We start from the raw sequence: 13,274 nt of genomic DNA, 5'->3' as shown, positions 1-13,274 counted from the left end.
AGGGAAGGGAGAGAAAACTGAATGAGAAGAAATCATGGAAGGAGATAAACCATGAGAGACTCTTGACTCTGGGAAATGAACTGAGGGTTGCTGAAGGGAAGGTGGATGGAGTGATAGGTTAAATGGGTTATGAGCCTTAAGGAGGGCATGTGATATGATGAGCACTGGGTATTATATGCTACTGATGAATTACTGAACACTATATCTGAAACTAATGATGTACTATATGTTGGTTTAGTGAACTTAAATAAAAAATATATTGATAATGTACTAAAAATGTTTTGGATTTAAAAAAATTAAATATGAAACTTCTTGTCAATTAATTCTGAATAATTCTAACATTAAGGGAGGCAATTTGTGAGACAATTTTGGGGATTTTAATTAAAAAGAATACTGTATATAACATGATTGAGTTGATATTGCTATCATCTCAAATCCTTCCATTGATTTATAAACCTTATACAGAAATAATGCCTTCCATTTGGTTAGGAGTAAAATTGGATGCAGAACAAATAATTGAAAAACATCGCAAAAATATTCAAAGGAATTGGCTCATTTGGGTGAATGGGCCAGCATATGGCAAGTGTGTTTCAACACAGACAAGTTTTATACTACTTTTTATAGGAGAAAACCCCAATTCATTCTTCAACAAAGAGCTTCAAAAAATTTTCTTAAACTGTCTAGGACAAAATGTTTATAGAAGTAATGCAACAAAAAAGCTGATCAACAGAAATCTAAATATTAGAAAATAAATTTTTATATCTAGAGAACTTTTTTTCTTCAGCTAAGAGAGCAGTAGAGATGATTTATTGTACACATGTTACATTTAGCCACAAATGAAAACAGGATTAGTCCTGAAAGCCATGGTTCTTGGGCAGTGGACCAAAAGGGACTATTTTGGTAAAAGCAAGGTGGGTCCCTCAAATATGATCATTGTCATCAGATGGCAATGGATGTTCTAGATCCTTTGAATCAAGCTCTAGAAAGTAGGGATGCATGCAGTCCAACAATTTATACCAGCATCCCTGGCCTCTGGGTTTTTTTATTTCTGCTTCTGTGGCTTCCATGGGTGCACAAGCTAGCAGTTTACTTGGACCTCTGCCTCCTCTTTCTTCTTTTAGGCTTCAGCCTGCACATTCGCTTCTTCCTCCACTTGGCTCTCACGAAGCGGAGGTTTCCAAGAAGATGGCGCTAAGGCCAAGAGCTATATCCAAAGTATTTTAAATATCTTCATAAATTAAAGTACAATTATAGGTGTGGTATTTTTATACTGTCACATTACAAAGCTGGAGCTAAGTTTCCTAAAGTTCTGATCTCTTCATGGTCCCATTTTAGGAGCGGCCACAAAAGACACTGGCATAATATTTGGAAGACTAAGGTAAACTAGTGTACTCCGAAGGATGGTGCAGCGTAGCCATGCACTATTGAATCTCACACAGTTTGCCATTGATCTGCTGTCTCAACTTATTGTTATAAAGCAGATGCTAAGCCTCTTCCTTCAGTATCTTTTTCAATATCTCTTACTTTCAAATTCCGTGAGTGCTGGGGCCAGGTGCATGTGTAGTTCCATGGTGTAGGGTGTCAGATCCTGCTGTAAGCCACCCACATCATTGACATTAGAGAAAGTGAGAAACAGATGCAAATTCCTGTTTGTCTTCATGAGTTCCATTTGTCCTTGTGGATTCCAGTGTGTCCTTATTCTCTCTGTCACTTCCCACTTACCCAACTGCTGGTCCTACTGACTTACAATAACTTTGGCCTACAGCCTTAACTAAACTTATCAGCTCCCCAAATCATATAAGGTAAATTTCTATTTTAAAAATCCTGTTATTTGGGGCACCTGAGTGGCTCAGTGGGTTAAAGCCTCTGTCTTCGGCTCAGGTCATGATCCCAGGGTCCTGGGATAGAGCCCCGAATCAGGCTCCCTGCTCAGCAGGGAGCCCACTTTCTCCTCTCTCTCTGCCTGCCTCTCTGCCTACTTGTGATATCTCTGTCCATCAAATAAATAAATAAAATCTTTAAAACAAAATCCTGTTATTCTATATCACTAATAATAGTTGTACTTTTCTAATGAAACCCTAATTGATACAGAAATTAGTATTGGACATGATCAGGAGACTAGAGACTTTTTTTTTTTTTTTAAGATTTTATTTATTTATTTGACAAGAGATCACAAGTAGGCAGAGAGGCAAGCAGAGAGATAGAGGGGGAAGCAGGCTTCCCGCCGAGCAGAGAGCCCAATGCGGGGCTCAATCACAGGACGCTGGGATCATGACCCGAGCCAAAGACAGATGCTTTAACCCACTGAGTCTCCAGGCACCCTAGGAGACTAGAGTCTTATGAGTGGATTCCCCACATTGGTTTATTCAGAATTGATTGATCTGATTAGATTTGAGACATTAATGATCCTGTAGTCAGTGGTAAAGTGGACACTGGTAGTCCACTAAGATACAGTGATATTGAGGGTTTTGGTCAGAGAAACCACCTTTAGGTAATCATTCTATGGGAAATAATGGCTAAAACTTCTTTAAAGTTTTACCTGTACCAGATATTTTTCATGAATTTTTCTCATTTAATCCTCACAAGTTCTTGAGGTATATGCATCTAAAATGGCATCTTAAAAAATGCAGACTTTTTTCCCCTTCTTGTAGCATCTGCGGGGAGGGAACTTTAGGAACATTGCCTTAGGTATTCTAACCTTGGGCAACCAGTAGCTATGCGTTTGACCAATTCTGCCCCTTGACCCAAAGAGTAGCTTTCACTGAATTGCATTGTAATGCCATGTCCTTGGCTTTTGTCAGCAGCCGTATGACATCTCGCTCTCATATGATATGTACAAATGTTCTTGGAAACCCTGTCCCCTGCTTTAGGGAATTCTAAACTCTGTTAAGCCCCACATCTATAAAAAACTCGAACTGTACTAGGGAAGTTCTGCTACCTCTAAATTATTTTTTCTGGTAGTAATAACTAAGAAATTCACTGTTTCACTTTGCACTTTAGCTCCTAGAAAACTAAGTCAAATTAAAGTTTGACATATTTGTGATCTTTTTGCATCCTGGTCATTACTCTTAATATTTCCATCTTGATTTTTATTGAAATTTAGCAGTATTTTCTCCAGTATGTTTTTGTTATAAGAGGTATGTATGTGTCTGTATTATTGAACTTGCTATATGTCAGATACTGCTCTAGGTAACAGAGTGGGGAGTAAAAACATAGTCCCTGCCTTCATGGAGTTTCAGCTGAAAGTGATAATGCCAGGGCTCCTGAGTGGCTTAGTCAGTTAAGCATCCAGCCCTTGGTTTCACCTCAGGTAATGATCTCAGGGTCTTGAGATCAAGCCCTGTATTGGGCTGCCCACTCAGTGGAAAGTCTACTTAAGGTTCTCTCTTTTCCTCTCCCTCTGCCCCTCCTCCAGCTTGCAGGCATGCACTCTCTCTCACTCTCTTTCTCGAATAAATAAATAAATCTTTAAAAAAAAAAAAAAAGTGAGGGGCGCCTGGGTGGCACAGTCAGTTAAGCGCCTGCCCTCCACTCCAGTCATGATCCCAGGGTCCTGGGGTCGAGCCCTGCATCGGACTCCTGCTGCTTTTCCCTCTCCCATTCTGCCTGCTGCGTTCCCTCTCTCACTGTGTTTCTCCCTGTTAAATAAATAAAATCTTTAAAAAAACAAAAAAGTCATAATGCCAGGAATTAAGGAAAAATATACCTTTCTCTATTTCTTTTTATAATGATTTATTATCACATGAAAGCAGGCATAGGGAATGTTATGGAGCTTAGTTTTACCTTCAAAAAGTACTTTGAGAAACAAACCTGCTTTGGCCTTGAGAATACAAAGAACCTATGAATTTCTCATCTTTTCATTCACTCACCACCTACTGAGTGCCTTCTATGCGTCGGGAAATCTGCTAGATACTGGTGATTCAGCAGTGAACGAGGCAAATATGGTCACAGCCATAGCAGAGCTTACATTCTATTCCAGAAAAGAGACATGGGACAAGTACTAACAAATGTGACAACTTTTATAAAGAAGATGCCATAAATGTTATAGTGTGAATTACGGGAACATCTAATTAAGTCTAATTAGTCTCCAAAGGAGATAGTCAAACTGGAACCTGAGAGATGAGTGGCACCTGGGAACAGGAGGGGGAGAAAGAATGTTCCATGCAGAGAGCTATGTGAGATTCACTACGCTTTGCCTTTGTCTAAAGGGCAGCTGGGAATTATATTTCTGAACTAAATCTCTGTGTTACCTCCTGCCATCTCTTTCTTTACCTCCACTTCTTCCTTGCTTTATTCACTCACATCTCCTAATCATGTTTGCACTGCTTATGAAATTTAAGTCTGTTGTTGTTATTGAATGTTCTCAATTTCAAAATTACATATATTATCCAAATACTTTTTCAAAAATTAAATAAATTTGCTTTTTCACTTGTATATGGTCTCTAATTTCATTTACTTTTTAATGGTTCTTTTTTTTTTCTTTTGCTTTATTTTAAGTAGGCTCCACACCCAACATGGATCTTGAACTCATGACCTTGAAATCAAGAGTTGTATGCTCCACTGACAGAGCTACCAGGCATCTCTCTAACTCCTTTTTAAATGAATATTTGCCCACTTAAAAGAAGCTTTCCTCTTTCTTCATATGAAGAAGACCAAAAGAAGTAAACTGTGGCTTGTACTTTTTAAAATGTCTATGTATACTTTATGGATCAATGAACAGGAATGGGTATAAACTGCATGAAACAACTTGAAAACAAGACTAAGCTGAATATGAAAAAATGAGTTATTAATTCTAACTATAATTATCCAACATGCATATGTTTTTTAATTCTTATACTAACAAAGAAACATGTGCAACTAATTCTCTATTTATTTGCCACAATCCAAAGTCCTCCCACCTGCCATATTCATGGGCCAGCATCATCTTGTTACCCAGCTGAGGTCCACGCCTGCCAATTGGGGGATCAAGCTGGGCTGGATTTGCAGCCAAGAACAGAAGGGGAGTAATTGTGAGGTTTTCCTGGACTCAGTAGCTAATATTATCTGACTAATGTATGTGTCTTCTTCTACATTGGTACCTAAATGCTTTCCAAAGCACTCTTTCCATTAAAACACAAATTATGGTTTTGTATTAGAGAAAGCACCAGAATTGTGATTACAAGACCTGGGTTTCAATCCTGGTGTGACCTCTTCTTAGCTTAGAAACTTCGAGACCATGACTGTCTATGGAGAAATGTTTATACCTCTACAAGTGCCTTAGTTTGCTAGAGTTCCCATAACAAAGTACCACAGACTGGGCAGTTTAAACAACAGAAATTTATTTCCTCACTGTTCTAGAGCTAGAAGTCTGAGATCCAGGTGTCAGCAGGATTAGTTAGTTTCTTTTGAGGCCTCTTTCCTTGCATAATACAGCTGGCCATCTTCTCCCTATGCCTTCACAAGGTCTTCCCTCTATGTGCATGTGTTCTAATCTCCTCTTCTTACAAACACACCAGTCATATTGAGTTAGAGCTCATTCTGATAACTTCATTTTTACTTAACTACATCTTTAAGGATGCTCTCTCCAAATGCACCCACATTTTCAGGGATCTAATGGTTAGCACTTCAATAATGAATTTGGGGAGCACATGATTCAGTTCATAATAGGATTGGCTCATGTTTTGAGGATTAGACTGAATGAGACCAAAGAAGTGAAGGCATTTGTTTCTTAGTAGATGTTCAATAAATGCTACTTAAATCTACACAAGTAATTTTTGAAATACCCATTATATCTAATGTTATCTAATGTAATGTTATATAGAAACATTTGGTGTTGAAGGTAAACATTAAATAAGAAATCTGTATTTTCTATAGAGATACACAAGTACAATCTTGTAACAAAGTAATTCAAACGCTTGAGTTCATGCCTTTGCTGCCTTTGAGGTTCAGCAGTGATCAAGGAGAAGTTACTTCCCTTTAGTATCCATGTGATCATATTGTCCATCAAGATAAAAAAAATTTTCTTTTTGGGAATAATGAGTATTTTAAACACTCAGTAATTGGAATTAAATTTATTCAAGGTTTAATTTTTAAGCAAGAATCAAACTTTTAAGTTTGATTGCTTGACTCAGAAATCCAAACTGTGTATAAACGTATATGTATGTATGTATGCATGCATGTTAGAGTAAAGCTTTAAATTCAGAAAAATCCTCTGGTAGTATTAATAATTCCATTAATACATCAATAAGTACTAAATTAATATATAAAATAGGTGAACCTTTTAGTACTTTTGCAGGGGACTACTGTAGACAGTAAAGAGAAGAGATAAGGATCTCCCCGATACCCCAGTAACTGGATTACTTTTCTTAAAAAACATTAGCCCTGTTTCTTGATGACTTTCAGTAGCTATGAAGCATCACATTTACTAATAGAAAAATACAGATATCACTTGATTCAAATAAATTTGATTTAAGAATTTTAATGAAAGAGGATAAAGAATTAAATCACTTACAGAATCTGCAATCTGAAGCATTTTGCTTGTTTCCTGTTTGGCATATGTTGTTTTAGGTGAAGAAATGCGAAGTAGATCATTACAGCCCAGCATGATAAGAAAGACATTGCAAACATTAGAGATTAGAAAAATGGGTGGGGGTGTTGGGATTATTTTCTAGTATCCGTAATTACGGAGGCAGAAGAAAGAAAATTCCAATGAATCTCGGGAATGAGGAAAGAAAATACTGAGACATTCAGATTGCTGGAGTAGGTCGGGACTTGTTGAACTACTTTTCTTAAAACACTATAAATAGACTAGCACACTAAAAACATCTTCAGGTAAAACATTTAAAACTCATCCTATTGGATAGCTTTCTCTAAATATACATCAATTCGCTTATATATGTAAGAATGTAGCAAGATAAAACTTAAAAAAAAAAAAAAACCCTCTCCCATTTCCCTTCCCTTTGTCCTCACCATCAGTAACCTCATTCCCAACAAAAACAAACAAAAAAACAAGATAAAACAAAAAATTCATGTATCCCATTTTTCAGAGGAAGCACCTGGTAAATAACTTGTAAGTTTGTTTCTTTAGTTTTTGCCTTCCAAAATACTAGGCCCTTAGGAGACAGATGAGGCATTTCAGACACAGAGAGAAGGGAAATGGAGGATGACAGCTTTCCTCACTTCCGTCTTTCCTCACTTCCGTCTTTCCTCACTTCCGTCTTTCCTCACTTCCGTTCCTTCTTGGTACAGAAAAATATTCCCGGGTTAGGGAGATAGAAAAGTTGCAGGAAGGGAAATATAAGAAAATGGAGACCATCTACCCCGTATAGCTTAACTATTAGTACTGAGAACTGAGATCATCTGGGTCAACATGACTTAAATTTTTCCTCTCAGAATTCTTTCCCAGGAGGATAATTCTATGAACCAATAAATAATGTCAATGTTTCCTTCAGCGACTTCATTATAATAAATTTAGCTGAACAAAATATTTTGCTCATCTGAGTAAAGAGCCCCTTCCTAAAATGGTAGAGGAGAAAAGAACAAAAAAAAGTGCTTTCATGGAGAACTAGGCAGCATTTAGAGCATACCCATCTAGGTTATATGATTCTGATTATAGGGAGATTCTGTGTCTTTCTTTGCCTTTGAGCTCTTTCAGAACTCTATAAATTGCAGATAACTGAAAGCAATGCAAAGTTATTCTTCTCTGTATACCCTTAAATAAATTGTCTAACAAATATCTAGTAGAGATATTATTGTATGGATAAAATCTTGCATCTTCCCTAATTCTTTAAGCTTGCTTTATATTTTGATCTAAGAGGCAAATGACTTCTTTCAAGACAATACTCATAAATAAATAGCATTTTGAAGATAATATTTAAAACTGCAAATTAATCTGTTATACATATCTGTTATATAGAAATATATATGTATAACAGATTTATTTGCATATATATTATATATTAATTTGGATATATATATATACACACACATATATATATATATAAAGATTTTATTTATTTGACAGAGAGAGACACAGCAAGAGAGGGAACACAGCCCAGGGAGCAGGGAAGGAAGAACCAGGCCCCCTTGCCAAGCAGGGAGCCAGATGCAGGGCTCAAACACAGGACCCTGGGATCATGACTGAGCTAAGGGCAGATGCCCAAGGACTGAGACACCCAGGTGCCCCTTAAACTCTGTTATATTTATCTAAAAAGTAGAAAGGGTTTTTTAAATATTCAGCCTTGGAAATTTTTATTTTTATTTTAAATCTTAAATGATTGTTACATTTCTTCTTAAATGACTGTTACTGTGATAAAATATTTTTGCAGAAAACCATTTGTGAAATGCATTATCGATGGTTGGCAATATGTTCATTTCTTTGTTAACAGAAATGCCATCCTTTTGGACTGCTCCTAAAGTCATATGATTAGAAGATTTGGTTCAGAATCAGAAGTAAATAAAAAATATATTATCCTTCTAATGACAGATGATGATAGAGGTAGCAAATTTGATGGAAAATAAATAGCTAAATATAGATTTATTCATTTATAAATTTATATTCCCTGTATATTATATTTGTTTTGGCAAATAATGTGCTGTTTTTCACAGTAATTTGAGCAACACGTAACTCAAAAATATGGCTATAATTTTAAGGTATAGACATTGTGATCTCAAAATTAGCTGAGCAAACATTTTTTTTTTTTTTTTAGTTTAGGTCCAGAACTTTTTTTTTTTTTTTAAAGATTTTATTTACTTATCAGAGGGAGAGAGAGTGAGCACAGGCAGACAGAATGGCAGGCAGAGGCAGAGGGAGAAGCAGGCTTCCTGCTGAGCAAAGAGCCCGATGTGGGACTCAATCCCAGGACGCTGGGATCATGACCTGAGCCGAAGGCAGCTGCTTAACCAACTGAGCCACCCAGGCATCCCACATATTTTTGATTACTTACACATTCTTTTTTTTTTTTTTAAGATTTTATTTATTTATTTGACAGAGATCATAAATAGGCAGAGAGGCAGGCAGAGAGACAGAAACAAGGGTTTTTTTTGTTGTTTTGTTTTTAAAGATTTTATTTATTCATGAGAGAGAGAGGCAGAGGCAAAGGGAGAAGCAAGCCCCCGACTGAGCAGGGAGCCTGATGTGGGACTCAATCCCAGGACCCTGGGATCATGACCTGAGCTGAAGGCAGAGGCCTTAACCCACTGAGCCACCCAGGCGCCCTGATTACTTACACATTCTTGAATTTGTTACAGATGTATGAGATTAAGAGGCAATTAAACTTCAAATAAATGGAGTTTTACTGGAAACTTTATTATTTATTTATTTATTTATTTATTATTTTTTATTATGTTTACTATTCCTTTAAATTAATAATCCCACAATTCCTAGTCTATTACTCAAATCATGATAGCTCTCAAATTTATAATATTATTGTATAGTTTTAAATATTATAACTGTACCAAACAAAGACAATTATGTTTTATAGGAAATGAATTATTAGGCATTTTTTTAAAGTAGGGCTCAAACCCATGACCCTGAGATCAAGACCTGAGCTGAGAACAAGAGTCAGAGACTCAACCAATTGCGCCCTTTAGGCATTTTAAACTGAAGCATATTAGCAACTCAGCAACAATTTAGCTATTTGCTAAATAGCAATCTTTTCTTTTCTTTTTTTCTTTCTTTTTTTTTTAAAGAAACCACCTTGAGACTTAATGCATATACCCTTCATATCATTATTGAAACATATTTATAGAACATAAAATTCACCCATTATAAGTGTTAGGCTGAATGAGTTTTGGTAAATATATCAAGATGTGAAACCGCCACTGGAATCAAGTTTTTAGAACAGTTTAATCACCTCCCAAATTCTCCTATGTCCCTTTGCAGTCAAACTCCATCATCCCAAGCCACAAGGCAAACACTGACTGTCTTTGTGCTGTTATATTTCTGCATTTTCCAGAATTTTGTATTTGTATTTCATATATCTTTTGTGTCTGGTTTCTTTTACTTACCCTTACGTTTTTGAGATTCTTCCACATTGTTCTATAGACCAATAGTTGTACTATTTTCTTAGGTAAGTTATATTCTATCAAATACATATGCCTTATGTTCTTATACATTAACCAGTTGATGAATAGTTGAGTTGTTTCTATTGTTTAGTTATTATGAATAATGCTCCTATGAACATTCATGTACAAACCTTTGTGTGGACATATATTTTCATTTCTCTTAGGTAAGTATCTAAGAATGGAGTTACTGGGTCATATAGTAGGTGTATGTTTCAATTATTATGATACTGACAAACTTTTCCAGTGACTGCACCATTCTGCATTTCCACCAGCAATGTAGGAGAGTTCCAGTTGTACACATCCTTCCCAATACTTGACATTTCATTCTTTTTTTTAAGTAATCTCTACATCCAACATAGGGCTCAAACTCACAACCCTGAGATCAAGAGACATGCTCCACCAATTGAAACAGTTGGGTGCCTCTGCCCTTCAGTCTTTTCTTTCTTTTTTCTTTTTTTTTTTAAGTAGGCTCCATGTCCAGTATGGAGCCCCTTTGGGGACTTGAATTCACAACCCTGAGCTCAAGACCTGAGCTGAGACCAAGAGTTGGACACAAGCTACTGAGCCACCCAAGCACCCCTCAGTCTTTTTAATTTAAGGTGTTCTAATGGGTATATAGTAGTATCTCACTGTGGTATTAATTTGCATTTCCCTATTTACTAATGAAGTTAGGCAGCTTTGTGTTACATACCTGTACAGATATTTTTCCTATTTCTTAAAATTGAGCTGTTTATCTTATTATTCAATTGTAAAAGTTCTTAATTATATCTGTAGACAAGCAAAAGATTTCAATTTTTTTAAAGCCTAGTTATCAGGTTTTTTTTTTTTTTTCATTTATGGTTCATGTTTTTTGTGTCTTATAGATTAGGTCACAAAGATTTTTCTCCTATGCTTTATTCTGCAGGATGTATGAGCTATTCCAAAAACATTTCTTGAAAAAACTATTATTTTCCTGTTGGATTTCTTTGACACTTTTACTGAAAATCAATTGACCACATAAGTGTAGGTTCATTTCTGGATTATCAGCTCTGTTCCATTGATCTATATGTTTATCCTTATGAATCCTTTCATTTTTAATACTGCAGAACAGGATAATATTTAAAGAAAAATAATCATGTTCAATACCTTTCACTGAAGCATACAACTTATCAAAATTTAAATACCATAATAGCCAAACAAGTATGATTAATCTTTCTAACAAACGTATCCATGGGGCACCTGGGTGGCTCAGTCGGTTAAGTGTCTGTCTTTGGCTCACGTCATGATCTTGCAGTCATGGATGGAGGCCAACATCAGGGTCGTCCCTGCTCAGCAGGGAGTCTGCTTCTCCCTCTGCCCCTCCTCCTGCTTGTGCATACCTTCTCTCTCTATTTCTCTCAAATAAGTAAACAAAAATCTTTAAAAAAGAATAATAATTTTCAGGGGGGCCTGGGTGGTTCAGTTGGGTAGGCCTCTGACTCTTATCTCGGCTCAGGTCGTGAGGTTAAGCCCTGCATTGGGCTCCATACTGGGCATGAAGCCTACTTAAAAAAAAAAGAAAGAAAAGAAGAACTTTCAAGTTTTCAAATTTAAGAGGGTTGAATAAACATGACTATGAGACAATTAAAGTGCAGTAAGAATATACATTGTTTCTTTAAACTGGTTCAAGTCTTTAACCACAGATGAATTATATCTATTGGTATAAAACAATACTAGGTAATGTAATGATAGAATCATTGTCAGTAATTTTGAGAAATGGAGAAGAGCACAGGAGTTGCCAGAACACTGAAGATGAACAGATGTTTCCATTTTCAAAACATAAAAAATACATTCCAGAAACTAAATGCTGATAAGCATGATACTGAAAGCTGGAAAAATTATAAAACAGATGAAGCATATAGTTTACCCACATCTTTTCAAGCGATCATTAGAAAATAAAATGGGTTTTATACCAAACTAAATTATTTAAATTGCACACCTGAAAAATGGCTCACACAGATCCTGAATTATTGTAAATGAATAATAAATATCTTTTTTAAAAATAAAGCAATACTAAAGTATTGTCTGGTAAAATCACATAATGGAGAGAAAGGAAAGAAATGAAGGGGGAAAAAAAACAAAAAAAAATTATTTTAAAAATATGTACAATTCAGGGCACCTGGGTGGCTCAGTGGGTTATAGCCTCTGCCTTCAGCTCAGGTCATGATCCCAGGGTCCTGGGATCAAGCCCCACATCAGGCTCTCTGCTCAGCAGGGAGCCTGCTTCCTCCTCTCTCTCTGCCTGCCTCTCTGCCTACTTGTGATCTCTGTGAAATAAATAAATAAAATCTTAAAAAAAAAAAAAAAAAGTACAACTCTGCACTTAGAAAACAGAAAATCTTGGGGTACCTGGGTGGTTGGAGATCCAACTTTTGGTTTTGGCTGGGATTGTGGTCTCGGGGTCCTGGGATAAAGCCCCAAATTGGGCTGTGTGCTCAGCACTGAGTCAGCTTGTCCCTCTCCTTCTGCTCCTTCCTTCTCCAAATAAATAAATAAAATATTCAAAAAGAAAACAAACAAAAAACAAAAACAAAAAACGAGATCTCGATGACATGGAACTACTTCAAATTATTAGAATTAATGCTCTCTGGGGATGCCTGGGTGGCTCAGTTGGTTAAGCAGCTGCCTTCGGCTCAGGTCATGATCCCAGCATCCTGGGATCGAGTCCTACATCGGGCTCCTTGCTCCGCAGGGAGCCTGCTTCTCCCTCTGACTCTGCCTTCCACTCTGTCTGCCTGTGCTCGCTCTCACTCGCTCTCTCTCTGACAAATAAATAAATAAAATCTTTAAAAAAAAAAAAAAAGAATTGATGCTCTCTGCACTGCACACGGTAGGCACTAAGTAAAACACTAAGTATAAACTGAGTCATGGCCAGGTAGAAATTGAATATATGAGTTTGAAGTCCAGGGCGAAAGACAGGGCTAGAAGAGTCATACATTTGTGGCATTTAAATCCATGAGACCAGAAGAGATCACCTAGAAAGTGAATATGGACAGAAAAGACTAAGGACTGAGTCTTGGGACACTTAGGAAAATCAGGAAAACTTATTTTTTTTTTAAGATTTTATTTATTTATTTGAGAAAGAGACAGTGAGAGAGAGCATGAGCGAGGAGAAGGTCAGAGGGAGAAGCAGACTCCCCGTGGAGCTGGAAGTCCAATGCAGGACTCCATCCCAGGACTCTGAGAGCATGACCTGAGCCAAAGGCAGTTGT

At 36.7% G+C, this 13,274-nt stretch overlaps 1 long non-coding RNA gene across 1 annotated transcript; it reads left to right on the top strand.

Moving 5' to 3' along the window:
• Window positions 1-213: 213 nt before the first annotated feature.
• Window positions 214-4,635, top strand: LOC123393288. Its single transcript, XR_006608037.1, has 3 exons — window positions 214-1,215; window positions 1,336-1,378; window positions 4,501-4,635. It is a non-coding gene; the product is annotated as an uncharacterized LOC123393288 (long non-coding RNA).
• The last annotated feature ends 8,639 nt before the right edge of the window (window positions 4,636-13,274 follow it).

Source organism: Mustela putorius, unplaced genomic scaffold (assembly GCF_011764305.1).
Source record: "Mustela putorius furo isolate JIRA1106 unplaced genomic scaffold, ASM1176430v1.1 tig00000788_pilon_pilon_pilon, whole genome shotgun sequence".
NCBI classification, from domain to species: Eukaryota; Metazoa; Chordata; class Mammalia; order Carnivora; family Mustelidae; genus Mustela; species Mustela putorius.
Note: the sequence above shows the minus strand (reverse complement) of the source record. Positions and strands in the feature narration are given on the sequence as shown.